The sequence below is a fragment of the Diabrotica virgifera genome, chromosome 1 (assembly GCF_917563875.1).
Source record: "Diabrotica virgifera virgifera chromosome 1, PGI_DIABVI_V3a".
Lineage (NCBI taxonomy): Eukaryota > Metazoa > Arthropoda > Insecta > Coleoptera > Chrysomelidae > Diabrotica > Diabrotica virgifera.
Genome location: NC_065443.1, coordinates 58,626,329 through 58,648,511, shown reverse-complemented (window position 1 = coordinate 58,648,511; position 22,183 = coordinate 58,626,329). Strand labels below are relative to the sequence as shown.

General features: G+C 31.6%; 1 protein-coding gene and 7 non-coding genes across 9 annotated transcripts in view; 4 read left to right on the top strand and 4 right to left on the bottom strand.

The window, feature by feature from the left end:
- The window catches only part of LOC114328744 (tyrosine-protein phosphatase non-receptor type 13-like), a 1,179,517-nt gene that overhangs the window by 612,539 nt on the left and 544,795 nt on the right, over positions 1 to 22,183 (top strand). The gene's annotated exons all lie outside the window — the stretch shown is intronic.
- On the top strand, positions 998 to 1,069 carry Trnaq-uug (transfer RNA glutamine (anticodon UUG)). The gene has a single exon. It is a non-coding gene; the product is annotated as a tRNA-Gln (tRNA).
- Positions 1,599 to 1,670, top strand: Trnaq-cug (transfer RNA glutamine (anticodon CUG)). The gene has a single exon. It is a non-coding gene; the product is annotated as a tRNA-Gln (tRNA).
- Trnaq-uug (transfer RNA glutamine (anticodon UUG)) lies at positions 11,961 to 12,032 on the top strand. Its single transcript has one exon. It is a non-coding gene; the product is annotated as a tRNA-Gln (tRNA).
- Trnaq-uug (transfer RNA glutamine (anticodon UUG)) lies at positions 12,165 to 12,236 on the bottom strand. Its single transcript has one exon. It is a non-coding gene; the product is annotated as a tRNA-Gln (tRNA).
- Positions 14,400 to 14,471, bottom strand: Trnaq-uug (transfer RNA glutamine (anticodon UUG)). The gene has a single exon. It is a non-coding gene; the product is annotated as a tRNA-Gln (tRNA).
- Positions 14,720 to 14,791, bottom strand: Trnaq-uug (transfer RNA glutamine (anticodon UUG)). The gene has a single exon. It is a non-coding gene; the product is annotated as a tRNA-Gln (tRNA).
- On the bottom strand, positions 14,999 to 15,070 carry Trnaq-cug (transfer RNA glutamine (anticodon CUG)). Its single transcript has one exon. It is a non-coding gene; the product is annotated as a tRNA-Gln (tRNA).

Sequence of the window (22,183 nt, the reverse complement as noted above, 5' to 3'; positions counted from 1 at the left end):
ATTCATTAGAGACCTTTTTATTGTAGCATAGCTCTGAAGATGGCTTTATAAGCCGAAAGCGCTCAGCTAGGAATTATTTAATTTACACACTTCTCCCTATTTACCTGTATCCATAAGTGTGTACAAAACTATTTCAGTCTTTACATTTGATATTATGTTTGTGATTTTGCCAATTAATCAACAATATTTAATACTTTTATCAACTACATATGTATAATAATTATAAAATAAACAAAAAGATAAGGTAATATCTAGTGCAAATTAATTGATTTTTTATTGGACGAATAAATATTTATCACTGATTGTGTGATGGTCCAATTAATTTGCACCAGGAATTACTTTTTCTATTTCTTTATTATATTATTATTATAGTTGATAAAAGTATTATTATAATTGTTGATTAATAATAATATGCAAAACCACATAGTATCAAATTATAAGCTTAATGGTACCTATCCGTCTAATTTGATAGGTAAATAAATTGTAATTCAGTACCATTCTCCGAAATTGATGCAATCCATGCAATTCAACTCCAATTGCGATAAATCGCTGCGATGTACCGTTTACACACGACGATAAATTGAAACAACTCGATCGTTTCAATAAATAGATGCAATCTATGAAATCGATGCAGATGCAATCCAACTCCAATTCCGATAAATCGCTACGATGTAGGTACCGTTTACACACAACGATAAATTGCAACAACTCGATTGATATCGATAAATTGCTGTGATTTATCGCTGTGTCTAAACGCTGCTTTAAATTACCTATGTTTCATGAGGACATGTGTTTTAGATTTAGATGTCAACACCTACATGGGACATAAGCATTGAGTGTGTTGTAGAATGAGAGGTGACCGCTTGTAAAAGTCAACTGATTATGGAAGTTTTACTCTATTGACAAAATAAAAATTTCAAAAATTTTCTCAGTAATGTCTTACCAACGTGCTGTAAGCTGTAATTAATAAGCGTAACTAAGTAAAATTAGTTTCAACGGTTCCATGGTGTAATGGTTAGCACTCTGGACTTTGAATCCAGCGATCCGAGTTCAAATCTCGGTGGGACCTCGAAATTTTTTGTTTTTTTTTCGTTTATGGAATACTGTTATTATTAGAATTTAGAATAAGTGTAATACAATAATAATTGTAAATATTAATTTAAAATATAAATACTACATTATTTATTGGTTGTCAACAAACCATTTTTATGATTATTCAAAAAAAATTAAAAAGTTCTGGTTTCCCACTGCGACTTTTACTTTTTTGAAATGTTAAAAATAACAAAATTTATTATAAACAAACCCAGAATGCATCAAAATAAAGATAATAAATATATACCGGTTTAAAATATTCACAATCGCAATAGGTTACCTAATACATATTATTAAATTACTTGTCTAAATATTAATCCACAATTCCACAAGGATTTAGAATTTATTCGAGTATTTTAAAACACATACTTACTAATCTTTAGGTTTTTTTCTATAAATTTAGAGTCTAGGAATAGAGAAAGAAAAAAACAGAAACATAAGAATTACTGAAATAATATAGGTACATCCACAATGTATTATTTCTGTTAGGAAGATGTATTCATATCGGTTCCATGGTGTAATGGTTAGCACTCTGGACTCTGAATCCAGCGATCCGAGTTCAAATCTCGGTGGGACCTGACTTTTTGTTTTTTTTGCTTGTATTATAAATATTCTTATTATTAAAAACTACAGGTAAGAGATATAATGATAAATATTTGGAAGTAAATTTAAAAAATATTTTTTTTCCCTGAAATTTATCGATAGCTCATGTAAGCTCGACATAAAATAAAATGGTTAAATGAATACTGTATTAAAAGTTTTACTCAGAATCATATTATAGGTACCAACGCCTATTGGGATTTTGTTTTTTTTGCTTGTAGGTATATTTTTATTTACTAAAAATTACAGGTAAAAGATATAATGATAAATATTTGGAAGTAAATTTAAAAAATATATACCACTAGCTTTTTTCCCTGAAATTTATCGATAGCTCATACGTAAGCTCGACATAAAATAAAATGGTTAAATGAATACTGTTTTAAAAGTTTTACTCAGAATGATATAGGTACCAACGCCTATTGGGAACCTGCAAGTTCGGAAAAGCGACACCTGGTTTCATAGCTCGGCAACTTTTTTCGCACTTTTAATTATATTGGCCAATCATATTGGTCCTGGTTGCTGGATAATGTCAGGGCCGTTGCCCAAAAAAATTATAAAGAAGAAAAAGTAAGATTTTGGTTATGTTATTAAAAGGTAAACAATTGTATGCAGTAAATAAAATTAATTATTAAAATGCAGTACTGCAAGCAAAATACAATTACTTAAATATACTTTTATATAATAATTGCATATCATATCAATATTGTGAGCATGAGCAACATATAATTTTTCTTCTTCAATGACAATAGGTATGAAATATACGTCAATTTGACAATTTCAATTGACAATATGAATTATTTAAGAAAGTTGCAAGATTTCTCCGCTATTCGCGCACGATCGTTTCTCGTATCCCCCCAAGTACTTGCACACCGCGAATACATATGCAAAGGGCACATTTCTGTTATATGTGTTGTATCGACTATACAAATTCATTTGGTTGAGTTAAACACGAAGATCTTGGCCTAGGAGCTACTCTTGGCATCGTTCACAAAATGTTGCATTTATTAAGAATTTATATCTAACTGAGAACCAAACTACATCTACTAACATGATGCAATATCAAACAATAAAGAAAGGAATACGACAGGGTGATGTACTATTCCGCTTCTGATTGAAACTATTTTTTTTTCTGCTGAACCGTTGATTGGATTTCGACGATTTTTATTTTAAAGTATTTAATTTTAAATGAATTAAATCGCGCAATTCTGTTGCAAATATGGAGTTCTCCATTGAATGCTATTATTGTTCAGGTTTATGTGCCAACCGCAGATAAACTAAGTAGATGACATACTTGAGGAATTGTATGAAGATCTACAAAACCTCACAAAGTTAACAAAGAAAGAAGATATCAACATCGTTTTCAACGCCAGAATAAGAAAAAGGTGTAGATCACATGTAAAACTACTGTAAAGGCAACCGAAAAACTATTAGAAATAGACCCGACCTAAGTAACTACATGATCCAAATATAAATATATCATGGTATATAACAAATCAAACAGTAGTCAAATAATTATCATTCATTAAAAAAATCGTCAATAATAATAAGAGCAAGAAATTATTAGAAATGATGAGAATTAAAAAACAAACTTTGGTAGGTAGGTATGCACGAAAAACAAATGATGATAAAAAAGAAGCAGGCTAAATATAGAGAAACAACTATTGAGAGCGATTAAAATAAGCAAAACTGGTTATTTGTAATAGTTAATATGTAATATTTATTAACCATTTTTGATAAACTTTGTTATACAAACACAAACAATAAGTATGTTCGCGCAGACAGTCAGGGACTAGTCCACGACAAGCTTGAAGCTTGCGCACTTTAAAATAATATAAATAATATCTTTGATAGATAAATATACTTCGTCTAATTTACTAACCGTTGCACGTCATCCGCGTCATAGCCTGTGACGTCGCATGATACCAACACCAAATATTTAGGCGGTAGGTGTGTTCTTTTTTAGAATCACTTTGCCGAGTACACTGGAATTACAGCCACTAGACATATTTTATTATATACGCGTAGAAATAATATTTGAAGATTTCTATTAATGTTAACGTGAAGAAATACACAATATGTAATATGTTTCATTTAATTTGTATAAATGGATTATAAAGCGTTTTTATGAAGCACATTTATTTGTTCGGAATACACTGTATCCATAATCGAACGAAGGTGATATTTTGGCATAAATTGGTAACATTTGACAGTTGCGGTGATGACACTTCATATTTGTTTATATTCTTTACTATAAGTATCTGTTTTATTATATTTACTGTTTTTATTATTTACTTCACTATAAAAAGATCCTCTACTATAAAAATATAAATTTCACCTAATTTTATCACGACTTGGAATAATCGAGGTAAAACTTTTTATCTGACAACTTTTTTACTTGTTATTGTAGACATATACAAAGAAACCTACCGGCTTCATGCCAAGAGTTCGGAGTTGTTTTTTAATTATTAACAATGCAGTGCAAAAACGCTTGCACTGCAAATCTTAAAAGATTATGACTTAATTCTTGTTCTCTATTTCTTAAGTTTTTACTTATTTACATTGAATATTAATTTGTTTTGTTGTATAATCCACGTTTACAATAGGTTTGTTCCAACATAAACTTTTGGACGGTCCAGAAACCGTCACGAAACTGCTTGTACCGTTTGTTGTGCGCATGTTCGTAATTGTATCGCCCAGTTATCGTCCCATGACGGTAATTTGGAAACCGATGTTGGAACGGTTACCTGATTGATAATTGATTTATTGATCAATATGTATATTATTATTGGTATATGCAATGATAAAAGCTAAAGACGTATGCCGTAGATATATTAATATTATGTGACACATGACAAAAGATTTTGTTTACTGCGCAGGAGCGTTACCGTTTCGTGACGGTTCTCGGTCGTGTTGGAACAAACCTAATAATTATGTGATCTATTTGATTTAAAATGGATTCAGGATTTTTTTATACTTTGGCAACTATGTCAACTTAGATCTCTGGCGTAGATAATGACGTGCAACCGTAAGTGAATTAGACGAACTGTATTATACAAGGTATATTTACTATTAATTAATTACTAAGTATTGGTATATGTATTTATCAATAAACTATAATACATTAAATAAATATAATATGAAATTAAAGTGCGCATGCGTTGTAGTGGACTAAAAGTCACCGACAGGGTCCGCGCACGAACATAATGTTACTGACATTACAAAAATTCGCCAAAATTGTCATGTTTCGCCGCGACGGACTCTGTCATAGTTTCGTGTATTCCCACCATGGTCACGCACGGAGCGAATAATAAAATGATAACAACAAATAGGGAACGCATGGAAGACGACTTTAAAAGGAGAACGTATTTTTGTGAACAAATTTGTCAATGTTAACAATGTTATCAAATTAAAACACGTTTTGTTTTCTTATAAATGTACATTTATACTTTATGGAATCGACATGCCAATAGTCAAAATTGCTGCTATTGGTCTAGGCAAAATCCTCACTGAATAAGAGAGGAGAACAACTGAAGAACGTCTGAACATACACAATACCCTGAAAAGGTTAATGTATGGCAGGTATTTTTGTAGTTCATATCATATGTCCCTTATTCATTGATGGCAATTTGAGTGGCAATAATTATTTAACACCTTTCCAAAATAATGTCGTACCAACTTTGACAAACTTATATCCTAATCCAGCAAATCCACAAGTTAAAAATATTGTATACAAAACTAAGCTTCCCGAATTAGCTGAGTTATGAAAACGAATCACGTTTGCGATTAGATCGGTTATGCCTAAGGTGTGGAGTGAAGAAATTTCTATTTAAGATTAGGATGTTACCAAGCGTTCTCGGCGAGAATTTTGAACATCTCCTACATTTACATTAATATATTTATTTTTGTTTTTTTACATTATCAAGAAATAAAGAGTGTCAATTCTTTTTTCAGTGTGTTGTAGTAAATTTCTGTACTCAAAATAACATAACGTTTAATATTTCCACCACAGGTAAAGATAGATATAGAATATGTAGATGATAATATGTCTAGAATATTCTTGGGAATCCAGAAATTTAATAATATAGTTGGTGCTGTATTTGGACTAAGGCAGTTATTATTTGCCATTGTTGCATAACTCATCCAGTATGAAAAAATGCGCAACTTAAAATACTCATCGACGTGCTTGAGCTTTTTTTTAAACACACTGAATTATTTACTATATAATATATTCCATTTGGCTGTTCCACTCTGTATGTATATACCCTGTCGTTTCCTGTAAGCCATTGTAGCACGATGTGCATAGGGGATGAGACAACTTCCTCACTTAGTCGCTCACTGCGCGCATTTTTAGAATATACTCCGTTTAATATACTTACCGTTGCACGTCATCCGCGTCATAGCCCGTGACGTCACATGATACCAACATGAAATATTTAGGCGGTAGGTGTGTTCTTTTTTAGAATCATTTTGCCGAGTACACTTGAATTACAGCCACTAGACATATTTTATTATAAACGCGAAGAAATAATATTTGAAGTTTTCTATTAATGTTAACTTAAAGAAATACAGAATAACATATTTCATTTAATTTGTGTAAATTTGTATAAAGCGTTTTTATGAAGCACATTTGTTCGGAACACACTTTAACTGTAATCGAACGAAGGTGACATTTTGGCATACATTGGTAACATTTATTTGACAGTTGCGGTATTGACACTTCAGATTTGTTTTTATTCTTTACTATAAATATTTGTTTTATTATATTTATTGTTTTTATTATTTACTTTAACGTAATATTATAACTTAATTCTTGTTTTCTATTTCTAATGTTTTTATTTATTTACATTGAATATTAATTTGCTTTGTTGTGTAAACCACTTCGCAAAAATTATGTATATTTGATTTAAAATGAATTTAAGAATTTCTTTTATTTGGGCAACAATGTTAACGTAGATCTCTGACGTAGATAATGACGTGCAACAGTAAGTATATTGGGCGGACTTTAGCAAAATCTCAGAGTTGACATGGCTGTTATTTTTGTGATTGACTTCCCTAATTTAAAAAATAATTGAGTTTTGTATTTATTTTAGAAGTGTATGGTTGTGCCATATTTTAATCCACTTTTTATTATAATATCTAATACTTAATAGACAAAAGTTAGGTTACTATCTTTTGCTTTTTTAATGTAGATGTTATTTAGATAGATAGATAGATAGATAGATAGATAGATAGATAGATAGATAGATAGATAGATAGATAGATAGAATTTTATTGTTTATAAAAACTTTACAGTTTCATAACAAGAAATTTAGTTCGCTACATGTACATAAATAACTTAGATATAAATAGCATTAAAAAAGTATAAAAATGCAAGTAAGTTCTAGAATACAACCTTATAAATATATAGACATACCTATATTACATATTATATAAACATACACACCTATACCCACCTACCCGCATACACATACATATTTATACATAATTACATATCTAGGAAGAACAAGATAAATATATAATGAGATTAAGGGAACACGTAACTGCAATATTACTTACATTATAAATTTTAAAATAAACAAATAAATAAAAAAGAAACAAACTTGTGAGTTATTCGGATACTTTTTTTGTAAGTGCTACTAATAGTCTTTTAAGGTAGGCTAATAATACATTGAGAAATTACAGCTTGCGTTATTAATTTTTTTTTATTCGTTAATCACGAAAGCTCGTAGCTTCATAATATTCCATATATGATTTGAAATTGTTTTCGCGGTAGAGGGTGTAATATTATTCAGGGTGTTTGCTAAATGTTCTGGATTTAACAGATTGGTAATATTCTGTGGTCTCATTGCTGTGTAAATAGGACATTCGAACAGAAGGTGACGCAGAGTTTCCAGCTCACGTTTGTTGCATATTGTACATAACTGCCTTGGATCAATCTTATATGTTATTCCTTGAAAAGTGAACCGAATACAAAACTCATTCGACAGTCTAAGTTGTGCTATTGTTCTGGTGAATTGTAGAGGCATTCGAATATGAAGATACTGTTGTGGTTGATCGCTCAGGTCTAAAGCCCTATAAAAAGTGAGAAATGATGAGTCATTCAGTTGACGCAAATCATTTTGGTTTACCTTTTGTTTAAATGTGTCTATTAAGTCATTTTTGTTTGCTTTTAGGAACGCTACATTGATATCTCTCCATGATCTTTGACAGTTTGCAAATTCTAACAGATTTTTAACTTGCGATGCCCAATTATATTTATTCTCTATCCTTGTGATTTCCAGTTGACGTAGAAAGCACATTTTAGGTAGTCGATTTTCTTCCATCTCATAAAGTTTAATGAGCCAGTTTAGCATGTGTTTAAATATCACAAGCGAAAATTTAGCTGTACTTGTTTCAAGTCGAACAGCAAAATCTGGCGTATTGATAGGAACCAAAAGGATACGTTTTAAAAATGTTAATTGCACCCGTTCTAGTATGTCGGCGTATCGTAACCCCCAAATGGCAATGCAGTTAGTTACTATGCTAAGAATTAAGGAATTTAGCAGATGTATTCGGGATGTCCAACTATCCATCTTGGTTTTTGTCATGAGCGGTATTGTTGCTCCGATGGCATGCTTGGCCTTTTGAACGGTATCATATGCCATTTCTCTAAAAAGCGAAGAAGACGAAAAAGTAATGCCCAAATATGTAAATTTAGAGACAATATCGATATGTTTGTTCTTATAACTGAAAGTACAGGCTTTTGGGATACCGCCTCCTCTAGAAAAAACAACTATTTTGGTTTTGCTAGTGTTAACTTCAAGATAATTTTGGTCACTATATCTTTCCCATGCTCTTAGACTCTTACCTAATTCCACTTCAGACTCTGCTACGATGACTAAATCGTCAGCATAAAGTAATAATACGATGTCTCGTTTATTTCCGATGTTTATGCCAGTAACCCCGCTATCGAGAAAAAATGTTTCTATGTCTGCGAGAAATAATGAGAATAGAATCGGGCTTAATGATTCACCCTGTAGAACTCCGGCACTTATATCAAGTTGAGAGGTGAATCCATCTGAGGCAGCTACTTGCATTGTTGCTTCATTGTATATATTTCTTAAAAGTAAAATTATGCGACCACTAACCCCTATATTGTACAGTTTTTGCCATAACAAGTTGTGGCTAACAGAATCGAAAGCCCTCTTGTAGTCCACAAATGCAACGAATACTTTGCGTTTTTTTAACCTTAATCGTGACTGTATGATCGAGTTAAGAACAAATACATTGTCAATGCAGCTTCGATGTTTTCGAAATCCAGATTGAATTTCAGGAATAATGTTGTTGTTATCTGTCCACTCATTAAGTCTGTTGAGTAATACTTGTGTGAATATTTTTTCTAAGCAAGACATTAGAGCAATTCCTCTGTAGTTAGAATGATTGTCGATAGGCCCCTTTTTGTGTATCATTTTTAATATTACTTCAGTCCAAGTTCTAGGTATTGTAGCTGTATTAAATATGTTATTGAACAAACAAGTCATGTACAATATCCAATTATTTGGTAAATATTTATAAAACTCATAGGATATTTTATCATTTCCTGGACTTTTATTGTTTTTGCAATTGTTTAAAACTAAATAAATATCATCAGGTGTTATGGATTTGTCCAGAAATTGATGTCTAACATCGTAATATGTAATAAACGAAATTATTTTAGGAGGGTATATATCTCTGAAAAAAGTTTGCCATACATTCATGGGTAAATTTGATGAAGGCGAATAACTACGAAATTTTTTTAAGGTTGACCAAAAAGTTTTAGGGTTTCGGATGTTACTTAAATCAGTTATTATGTTATTAAAATAGATTTGTTTTTTGGATTTTAGTGTTGTCTTGTATTCTTTTTTTATCTGTACATATTTTAGTTTGGTGCTTTCTGAGAAATTATTTACTTTACATATTTTTAATTCATGTTTAACCTGTTTTTTTAAACAAAGACATTCATAATCGAACCAAGGGGATGAGAATATTTTGGTATGAAATGATCCTGTTTTTTTGATCATATTTAACTTTGTGGCTGTTTCTGTTATTGCAGTATATAGATTATTGTATGAATTGTGCAACTGAGAATTATATTGAATTCGGGGAGAGTTTTCCATTAATATCTTGTAGGTTAATGTTAGTTCTTCATTCCATTTATATATTATAGAGTGTGAAGTATTACTGGAGGAACCATTAATACAGTTATTTCCGTCAAATATATTTAAGTTTAAAGAAAGAGCTATGGCAAAGTGATCAGATGAGCTATATTCATTTAAAACATAAAAGTCCTGAACAAGTGATAGCGATGAGTTGGATATCCAAGCAAAGTCAATTACACTTTTACCTATAGAACTAACATACGTGAACTGAGCCGGTGAGTCTGAAATTGTACGACCGTTTAATAAACAAAAAGAGTTTTCTGACATAAAATCGATAATATTACGCCCTCTAGTGTTAAGTACTTTATCATTAGATGTTCTCTGGTCAAAGACATTTGTATCCTCTAAAATCTCAGATGGTACTAAATTAAGTTCAGCTACTCTACAGTTAAAGTCGCCCCCTATAACTACAGGCGTGTTTTGAAGATTATCTATAATATCTAATAAACATGTTTGAAAAATATCCAACACGTGTGAAAGATCTAATGAGGGTTTAAAATACACTGAGCATAGTATAATTTTTTCATGGAGAGAAAGAGTCAACTCGCAGATTATCCACCAAGGGGAGGCATCTAATAGCTTTAGTTTAAATGAATTTTTATAGAGTATACAGATACCGCCACTGGCTCTGCCGGTCGACTTTTCCTTTACAGCAGGTGAGCTTAGAATATTATAATTTTTTAAAAAAGCAGGAGTAATTTGAATTTTATCTGATAACCACGTTTCACATACACATAAAATAGAAAAATCTTTATTTTCTTCGACAAAGTCTTTTAGATTAGTGAACCCTTGACAGTTCCAAAACAACAAAATTAATGGTTGCTATATATTACCGATCTCTTCTTCGGGAAGAACCCTCTTCTTCCCGATATCTTTTTGAAGTGGGCAACTCAACAATCTTGGGTATGTTTTTGACGTATTTTATTGTTAAGTTTTTTTCGCCGTCATTGCTACGTTGCTGAAGTTGTTGTCTTAGCTCTGTTAAGTGTTTAGATTGATTTGGAGTCAAATCTGATTTTAAGTATACGGTGGGATAGATTGTTTTTGAAATATTTGTTTTCCGTTTCATGATATCGATTGTAGTTTCACGGGAATCGACAACAATTTTAAGGGGTCGAGGTTTTCCATCTGTTCTGATTTTTCCTAATCGAGAGGTTGAAACAATGGGAACATTTTTAGAGGGTAATATATGATTAATTAGGTTCTTGGCTTCATCAAAATCATTAGGTGTTTCAGCGAGTCCCATAACGATGACATTCTGTTGTCGTTTAATCCTTTCCATTACCTCTATGTGCATTTCTTCATGGTCCAGAAACTTTTTTTCTAGGACTTCAACTCTTCTATTAAGTTGTTGGTTTTCTGATTGTAGTGCAGTTATATTTTTGTTGCAGGCAATAATTTCTGCATTTTGGGCTGTGACCAGCGCAGATAATTCTTCAATTTTTGTTGTAAAGGTAGCTTGAATTGTGTTAAGCTGAGCCATAATAGCGTTAAATCTAATGGATTCAACATCCTCATGTGCGCTTGTCAATTTTGTGTTAAGACAATTTTCACATATCCAAGCTCGTAGCATATTTGGTTCGAGATCCGTAGGTTGGGGACGAGCACAGACACCGTGCCAATGCGCTAGACATACTGAACAATTTACGGTACTGGAGTCGTTTGCTTCCTTCGGTGGTATTAATTTTTGACACGCATGGCAATTATTTGTAGTAGGCATAATTAATATTAGAAATTCAGAATGATTCAAGCTGACTTTTTGTTTTCTTCTTTTTGTTACTTTTTATATTTTGCTAATTAATTCTAGTCACTTACTTGAAATGTTTAAATTGATAAGAATGCTGATTCACTTTATTTCACTAACTATGTAATTAGTATTATTACTTATTGATTAACATTTACTTCAACAAAGCGGAGCGATGTTTACACATCGAAGGTTCGAACTAAACTCCATGTAGATGTTATTTATAATGAATTTATATTTGGTAATTAGCTACATTTATTTATTATTTTATTCTCCGAACGTAAACCTAAATAATTACAGACCGGTCCTGGCAGACATAACCGGTACTTTTTAAACAAAAAACCAATGGTTCCATGGTGTAATGGTTAGCACTCTGGACTTTGAATCCAGCGATCCGAGTTCAAATCTCGGTGGGACCTCGAAATTTTTTGTTTTTTTTTCTTTGTGTGTTACACTTTAATAAAATGTAAACATAAGTTTTAAAATAACTAAAAATTAGTTATTGGTGCTTACATGTTATTTTATTTATTTAAAAAAAAAAGAAAAAGTTGAGGTCCCACCGAGATTTGAACTCGGATCGCTGGATTCAAAGTCCAGAGTGCTAACCATTACACCATGGAACCTATGGAAAAACTGTTTTTAGATATCTGGGTTTACCCGGAGCATGATTAAATTGTTTTAAAAATTTTCTTTAGAATATGTACCCCCATTGAGAATTCGCGTACCTACTTATGATTACAATTACAATAATATTGTAACGATATATTGATATATGTATATGTTACAGTTCAAGTTGATTATCCAGTTGGAGTTGACTCCAACTAGTTGGAGTCAACTCTAACGGCTGGTTTCAGTAAAAGTTGATTATAAATATAAAATAAAGATTTATATTCAACATTTACTAAGTAAAAGTAGACTCCAACTAGGAAAAGTATACTCTTCCCAATGCCATTTAGTAAAAGTTGATTCTGATTCACACAAACAGCCGATTCTAGAAATTAATTGTTACTGAATATGTTCAAATTAGTCTAGGCTGTATCGTCGCCCCCGTTAGGTAAATTACTCCGAATTGAATTTTTTGCACAAACTTACTCAAAAAGAGGTCCTTATAACAAATATACTGGGTGCCAGACAGTACCTTGATCGATAAATTGTTTAAACAATTTTTTTTAGACAAATTCACAAAAATAATTTTTTCACTTCGAGTAATTTTTTTAGATCATTTGGGTTATTCTGAGCAAAAAAAGGTATTTTGTGATTTTTCTCTAAAATTGATTGTTGTCGAGTTATACGCGATTTAAAATTTGAAAAATGCGAAAATAGCCATTTTCAAGGCTTAATAACTCGGTTAAAATCCATTCTTATGAAAGTCAGAAAGTGACCAAATCAAAGTTTATAGCCCCCTCTACAAGATCCAGCAGAAATTTTTGTCACTATTTTATTACTAAGCTTTATCTTTAATTATTAACAATGAGCGCTAAGTGCGTATTAGGCGGCCGTCAATGGTGAGTGCTAAAGAGATGCACCATTCCGGCCGTCCAATGGTGAATCTCACTCGCACTCACATTGACGGCCGCCTCAATAGACGCTTAGCGCACATTGTTGATAATTAAAAATAATATCTTATTAATGAAATAATGACAAAAATTTCTTCAGGGTCTTATAGAGGTAGCTTTAATCTTTGATTTTTTTTTTAGTTTCTGATTTCACTAAAATCATTCATTATCGTACTCATTTGCCCTCATTTTCGGCAGTAAAGTAACACTTTGTTGTATTGAAAGAAGAATGTTACTTTACCTGCCGCGATTATTAATCAAATTAACCGAGATTGAATGTAAGTGGTCAATGGCAGCAATCGATTATTTATTTGAGTGAAATTAAAATTTATTTACTTTATTTATTAAAAATATTGTACAAAATTTATCTTATTATTAATAAAATTTATGTCAAAAAGTCAAATTCTGTAGTGTCTCGCAATTATATTCATACAAAATAGATTGTTACTTCAGACACACTTTAAACCCTTCATGCTGCTATCTATATTTACAATTTTCACACAATAAAACCTTTACATCAGCGGTTCTCAATCTTTTTGAGTCGTGTACCATCTAAAGTTTCTTTTATTATATTTCTATATTTTTAGATTGTATAATTAGGACTTATTATGTACTACTATTTTAAGTTTTTGTGTGTTTTGTGTACCACCGCAAATAATGATATGTTCCACCGGTGGTACATGTACCACAGATTGAGAACCGCTGCTTTACATAATATGAGATAGAGTAGATAAAAATTATTTTTGTGAATTTGGTTAACAAAAATTGGTTAAACAATTTTTCGACCGCGGTACCGCGTGACACCCTGTGTATTTGTTATATAAGGATTGTAATACGGATGTACATATTTCTTTGAGTAAGTTTGTGCAAAAAATCGAATCAGAATAATTTACCTAACGGGGGCGACGTTACAGACTATACTAATAAGTAGTTGAAACCGTCAAAAGAAAGAAATGCACACTCATCACAAATGCACTTGAGATTCTCGTATAATCAACATTTACTGAATCGATCCAGGAAGACTCAACTCCAACTAGTAAAAGTTGATTTAAATTTTTAAAATCAACTTTTACTGCTCGTTTCAGTTGGAGTTGACTCCAACTAGTTGGAGTCAACTCTAACTGAGAATCAACTTGAACTGTAACATATACATAATATATTAAATGGTTTGCCTATAAATATTTTTGTGCTAAGTTCAAAAGCTCTACATTAAAAAACAAAAATGTAGTGAGGTCCCACCGAGATTTGAACTCGGATCGCTGGATTCAAAGTCCAGAGTGCTAACCATTACACCATGGAACCTGTGGAAAAATTATTTCTAGAAATTTGGGTTTACAGGGATTATTTAAGTCTAGAGATCAAATTGTTTTTAACAAATTTTCTTTAAAACACTCCCATTGGCAAGTCGCTTATTTATACTTACGATATTACAATAATATTGTAGGGTATATGTAATAGGTGTTTTGAAACGGCTTACCCAAAATTATTCTTGTGCTTAAATCGAAAATATAATCTATCATAAAGACATTAAAAAAAAACAAAAATCTATGAGGTCCCACCGAGATTTGAACTCGGATCGCTGGATTCAAAGTCCAGAGTGCTAACCATTACACCATGGAACCTGTGGAAAAAAGAATATTTATGATATAATAATTGTTCCACAGAGTGTTTCTGGAAAATAAAAAGTTTCACCGAGATTAATTTAAACTAGAACTTATAGGGTAACCGATTCAGAGTCTATAATGCTAACTACTACAGCATGGAATCTATGAAAACGTTCATATTTGTAATAATTTCGCTCCGCAATGAGTTATTAAAAAAATCTTTTGAGGTCCCACCGAGATTTGAACTCGGATCGCTGGATTCAGAGTCCAGAGTGCTAACCATTACACCATGGAACCTGTGGAAAACCTAATATTTGTACCATTTTTGTTACCACAGTGATACTTTTGCGTGATAGAAAAATTATAGACCCTCTTGTCTCAGTTTTGCACCAGAATTATAAATACATAATATGACCCACTCGAAAAACCCCGAATATGGTAAATACAACAATATCAATTGTACGCCTCGCTGCCGGAGAATGTGAGTTTATTTTACCATAGAGACATAGAATAATGTCAATAAATATGTATACAGAAAAGACGAGAAAATTTCGGATCATACACGATACATGTATTTGGGCTCAACTCTGCTCTAGGTTGTTGACCAACAAAAGGTTTTCAAATAATTATATTATAATTCATCATACAATAGTTCATCGGGCTACTGGATTCTGAACTCATTCAAAAACAAGTCAAAATTTAACTCCACCCAAATAGTTGCTACGGCCCCGCCCATCACGTATAAAAATTGAAAGCCGCACCTGTGGCGAAAACTAGACTAACCTCTAACCTAACTAACCTGTCAAAACTGCTTTTGCATGTCCGCACAGCCCAAGGATTATAACCGAACCGACTACAAGCACAAGCCAATTGCAGATCCTAGCTTTCTACGCATACGCGGTACGAATGGACTACGTATTATGGATATGTAGGTACTTAACGACGTTCTACACCTTCGTTGCGGGGTATGCCTCTCAGAGGAAAGGGGGGAAACTTATATGCAAGCGAAAGTTGGTAACAATGCATTTATAGCAGAATACTCAAATCATATGTTTCAGTATTGAATACTTTATAAAAATAAATAATAAAAAATTACGGAAATTACGGAATAAATTACGGAATTAATTATAATAAATAAATTAAAAATAAATGGTACGGTAAACAAACCTCATTTTTTAATATGTTATTCCTTACAAAAAACCTTTAATTTAAGCACAAATAATTAAAAATCGTAAATTTGGGTCAAAAGTTATTAACTTTTTAAGAATTCCCATAAGAGCCCATGTTAAAACTTAACTTTGACCCTTAATAGTAATTAAACGGCACGGTAAAACAATTTTTTAAAAATTAAGTCTTAGTTTTTTTAAGTAAACTATAACATACTAAAATTTCATGCAAATCCTTAACTCTTTGCCGAAGGTGTAGAACGTCGTTAAAACATATAATTTCACCTAAAATACATCAAAGTTTTAATAATTTTTTCTACAATCACACTTGATAAAGAAGACTTTTTCGCTTGTCAATGGCAACGAAAAGTTGACGTTTAGTGAGTTTAGTGAGAACCATACCACCATACAATACAAACAAATTGAAAATTCATAAGTACTCATAAAGGCGCGTCGTCCGTAGCAACCATAAATCCATACAATACAAACAAATGTGAATATTCAAACTCATAAAGTTAATGATTTAAAAATAGTTTCATTTTATTAAATGATTGTAGAAAAAATGTTGTATGTATTACAAGCATAAAGTGACATTATTGCTTTCGAGAAATTAACGCGCTCCGCTACACGTCGCGTGGTAACTATTACTCTCAAGCAATAATGTATCACTTTTCGCTCTTAATACATAAATAACTATTACCTATAGGGTGTCCCAAAAGTAGCGGAACGGTCGAAACTTGGCGAAATAAACATCGTATCGAAAAACTGAAAAATACGTGTTGAATAATTTTCAAAAATATATCCAATGACAGTAAACACGACCCCCACTCCACCTCCTAGAGGTGGGGTGGGGGTAACTATAAAATCTTAAATGGAAACCCCCAGGTTTTATTGCAGATTTGAATTTCTTACATAATTAAGTAACTTTTATTCGAGACATTTTTTTGAACTGTGGATAGGTGGCGCTATAATTGAAAAAAACAATGTATCCTGATACCATAGGTAAAATAATATAGAAATTGGTCTAATATCTCAAGAAATACACTTCCAAATGACAACTCAAATACACGTGTTTTATATTTTTCAAAAACTTATCGAATGAGACCAACCACGACCCCCACTCCACACCCTGGAGGTGGGGTGGGGGTAACTCTAAAATCTAAAATAGGAACCCCCATTTTTATTCCAGCTTTGGATTCCTCATGAAACAATAAGTAACATTTATTCGAAACATTTTTTAGAATTGTTGGTAGATGGCGCTAATAAATCGTATTTTTATAGCGCATCAATCAACAATTCTAAAAAATGTAGGTTATTAAAAAATATTAAATATGAATTGTTTGGTTTATCATTTGGAGGTGTATTTCTCGAGATATTAAACCGTTTGTATAATTTACCTATGTTATCACGATAAATATTTTTTCCCGATTTTTGCGCCATCTATCCAAAATTCGGAAAAATGTCTCGAATAAAAGTTGCTTACTTTTACGTACGGAATCCAAATCTGCAATAAAAACTCGGGGTTTCTTTAAGATTTTAAAGTTACCCCCACCCCACTTCTAGGGTGTGGAGTGGGGGATCGTGTTTAATGTCATTGGATAGATTTTTGAAAATGATTGAACACGTATTTTTCAGTTTTTAGATCCGATGTTTATTTCGCGAGATATTCGACCGTTCCGCTACTTTTGGGACACCCTGTATATAATCAGTCATAATCATTGCAGATAAGTACATAATTATATGAAACTTCGTAAAAAGTCATGTAATAGGTAAATTGAAATCTTAACCTTACCATTTATAAAAACAGCTTATTATTAGAGACTGGAAAATATGCACTAAAAAATGTCTAAAATATGCATGCAATATGCATTTTAAAACAAGCTGAATATGCACAATTAACATGCAAATATGCATTTATATATGCACTTATTTTTATATGAATAATTTTATGGTTTACGTTAAATACATAAATAAATAAAAAATAATAAAAATAAATAAATAGGTTTGAATTTAAACCAAATTGTATTATTATTTCTTAATATATTTTTTTAACTTCAGGTTTTGTGACAAATAAAACGGCAAAATATTTTATTTTGACCACAAGATAAATAAGAGTACAATAAAATAAATGTACATATTTTTATTGTTACAATATTGATTCATATTTTCTAAACTAATATTATAAAAAGAGTACAATAAAACAAATTTACATATTTTTATTGTTACAATAAATAATCATATATTGATTCATATTTTCTAAACTAATATTATGTCTTCTATCTGTTAATATTTGTTTATAGGCAGAAAAAGATCTCTCAACGTCACAAGATGTAATTGGGGCATATTTAAACTTTGCTATTAGAGACGGATCCATATTAATATTTTCATCGAAGTTTCCAAAATTGATTATATTATTTATTGAACGCAATAAAGTGAAACCCTCATTTTTGTTTAAAACGTCATCAAGTTTATCTTTAATTTTTACTCCAATTTCCCCATTCAGATTTGTTATTTTCTGTTTAACCGAATCAACAATAGACATACTATTGTGAAGACATAAATTTTGAGCCTCTAATTTTGTAATTGAACTTTCAATGATATCGAAATTCGATTTTATATACAACAATTGATTTTTAATAGACTTTTCTTTAAAAATATTTTGACAGTTATCAATAGCGGTACAAGTCGGATCAAAACTTGAAATAACGCTTTTGATGTCGTCGTAGTGTTCAGATAAAAATATAGCACTTTTAAGCCAAGTTCCCCATCTGGTTAATACTGGTTCTGGTGGTAAAGGAATATCGGGAAGCATCTCCCTATATACCTGTACACGTAGTGGTGCTTTCAGAAATACTTTTTTACATTATTTATTAAGGTGTTTACATTGGGAAATTCAATTCTAACTTTCTCTGCAACTCTGTTTAGGCCGTGCGCCAAACATGTACAGTGAATTAAATTAGGGAAAAAGATTTTAAGATTGGATGCAGCTTTCATCATATATGAGGCGGCATCACTAAGCATTAATAATATTTTTTCAAATGGTACTTGATCAGGTAAAAAAAAATTTGTTAGGGATTCGTTAACAAATCTAGCTATTGTAGCATAGTTTGTTTTTTCCAAACATTTTACACTAATTAAGTATGAGTTTTTAAAATCGCCAGAGTCGTTAAGAACTCCAACAATTAGATTCGCAATTTGTCGACCCTTTGTATCCGTTGTTTCGTCGACGGAAATCCAAAGATATTCGGCTTTTAACTGATTTTTAATACTCGTCATCACATCTTTGTAACATGCACTGACATATTTTTTCCGAAGAGTTGAAGAACTTGGTATTTGAGCTGGTTTATCTTTAATCTTGCAATAAGTTTTTAAAAAGTTTTGACACGATTTATGTTCTAACTTGTGCAGAGGGATATTGCAGTTCAAAAAAAAATGGCATAAATCCTTTGCAAAGGTTTCTTGCCCAACTGACGTATTCTGAATCTGCAAACTGTTCTGTAGAATCTGCTGGCGAGGTTTATTATCATTTTTTGATAGCTTAGTTTGGTGAAGTGAAGTTTTTATGTGTTGAACTACTTGGAATTTCTTTTGACATGGAATCTGGAATATAATGATAATGATGTTTTAGATGTTTTCGTAAATAGATACCTACATTAAAATGATCAAACTTTTTAAACCTCCCCCAATTTTTTTTTATTTCTCAAAGTGAAATTGAAATCGTCAAACAATAAAGTACAGTCAGTGTACCGTAGTATACAGGGTGGGCCACTCTCAACACCTCGCTCTGTATAAGCCAAACCGTTGCGAACTTTAAAAAACAGTTTTTGAAGAAATGGGACGGTTTGTCATTTTAGAATAGACAGACACATAGATGTGCAAAGAAGTTTGATAAGTTTAAAAATCTATTGAAGTGGAGAACTTACCTTTTTATCACAAATGGTGCAAAACATACTTTCACTGTCGATAACTTTTAGATGATTGTTACTTCCAATCCAACTTCTGAGAAGACTTGATTTTTCCCTTGCTACTTTAGGCATTTTCACAATAATAATAAAATGATTTTTTTACACAGTATAGTCAATAACTTGCAATCACAAAAGTTGAATAATCGGCGATTGATTTAAGACTAACCATTCATAAAATAAAATAATCTATCCTACCCTTAAAATGCTTAAAATTTCGTTTTGGTTGGTTTTCCCAGAATAATTCATAGTTGGCCGACACCAGCAGAAAGTACAGGTAATATTTGTAATGTTATTCAAAATATAATCGGTATTTACTTAGGTAATTTGTAAATTCTGAGAAGTCTATAAATCTTAAATATCCGGATAATGATACCTGCAGCTATAAATAACGCCCATTATGTTTATGGGTACAACAACAAAGGAGCTTAACAGCAAAATATTTACTTTCACATTTTATTTTAATGGATGTTGATGTTACTAATATATACCTTATTTTTAAATGGGGTAGAGTAAATTCCCATCAAAATATGCATTTATATGCTCTTAAATCTCCAAATATGCAAGGCATATGCATTTATGAAAAACATGAGAAATATGCAGCATATATATGCATATGCATTTTGCATATAATCCAGTCTTTACTTATTATTTACATGGAATCTTGATCAATACTGACAACTAACATTTTATAAAAATATCTATTCATTCATTCATTTTAGAGAAAAATTTTTAAATAGAAAATTGTAGTAAATTAAAAAATCCACAATTTGAGCTACGGTAAGTTTAATTTCGTTAATTTGTTGTTGCAAAACAGCCCGCGAAATGTCCAAAATGGCCGTTTTTATTCTTTAAGGTCTTAAAAGGCCTCCTATTAAAAGTTTTTCTCTAAAACGAATGAATATTTTTATAAATTAAGTTATCAGTATTAATCAATATTTCGTGTAAATAATAAGTTGCTTCTATAAATGGTAAAAATTTCAATCTATTAACATGACTTTTTACGAAGTTTCATATAATTAGGTCTGTAAAGATCTGCGACGATTAGGTATGACTGAAGGGTACCTAGATATTTATTAATTTATAGAATTATTAAAATTTTGATGTATTTTAGGTGAAATTACCTATATGTTTTAAGTACACATCAATAAACTTATACTAATCCATTCTTACCGCATATGCGTAGGAAGCAAGGGGTTATGCAATCGGCTTGTGCTTGTAGGCAATTTGGTTATAATCCTTGGGGTTGTGCGGACATGCAAGTTTCGTTAGTTTTCTTTCTTCTAGTTCCTTTTCTAAACAGTCAGACGGTTACTTTGGGCAGTGTTGCCAATCGCGTTTCTCTAAATAATATTTCTCTCAAACAAGGTATAATAACGTTTAACCATAAAATATTTACAGGAAAGAAAGGAAATAACTACAAATAACCATAAGTTTATTTTTGTTATTAGTCTGTTGTAGTAGATTGGTAGTTACACTACACTGAAACATATAGGCAAATATCTGATTATTTTTACTGATTACAACTCTCAAACAGATCCGCAAATCGGATATTATACGACGCTTGGCAACATTGACTTTGGGCGGCGTTATGGGCTGTGGCCCTCTGAAAAGAAGACAAATAGTTGAACGATATTTTATAGAATGTGTATTAACCTGGTATGGATATCTGTGTGTCGAAGTTTTATATTGGTCCACTATTTTAAATGCAGTTCAACTCAATGCAATGTTCCGGAATTTTCTCGTTTATTCTGTATACATACATACATTTAGTACATACCTTCTTATGGTGCCGTGCTATAGTGCATTGGCGAATTATTTTTAGGTCAGATGTCTATCTTTTGCGGAATGCAAAAGCTCGCCAGCGTTATTTATGTCTGTCCAGTTCTTTATATTTCGTAACTACGACATTTATTTGCGACCTACTCCTCTCTTGCCCTCAATCTTTCCCTGGATGATTAGTTGAGGGATTGCGTATTTTTCCCCTCTCAGGATATAGCCCGGGTATCCAATTTTTCGTACCTTGATCAAGTTAAGCAATTCTCTCTCAGTATATGCTCTTCTTAAGACTTTTTCGTTTCTCACCCTATCCCTATGTGTCCATAGTATGCGGAACATTCTTCATATTCATCATTTCGAAGGCCTCCAACTTATTAATGGAAGATATTTTCAACGTCAATGTCTGCATGCTTTATAACGATATGGACCGTACAAAGTATAGCACTTAACCATTCTGTAACAGATATTGAAGGCGACAAACCAACTAAACTGCATACCTACTA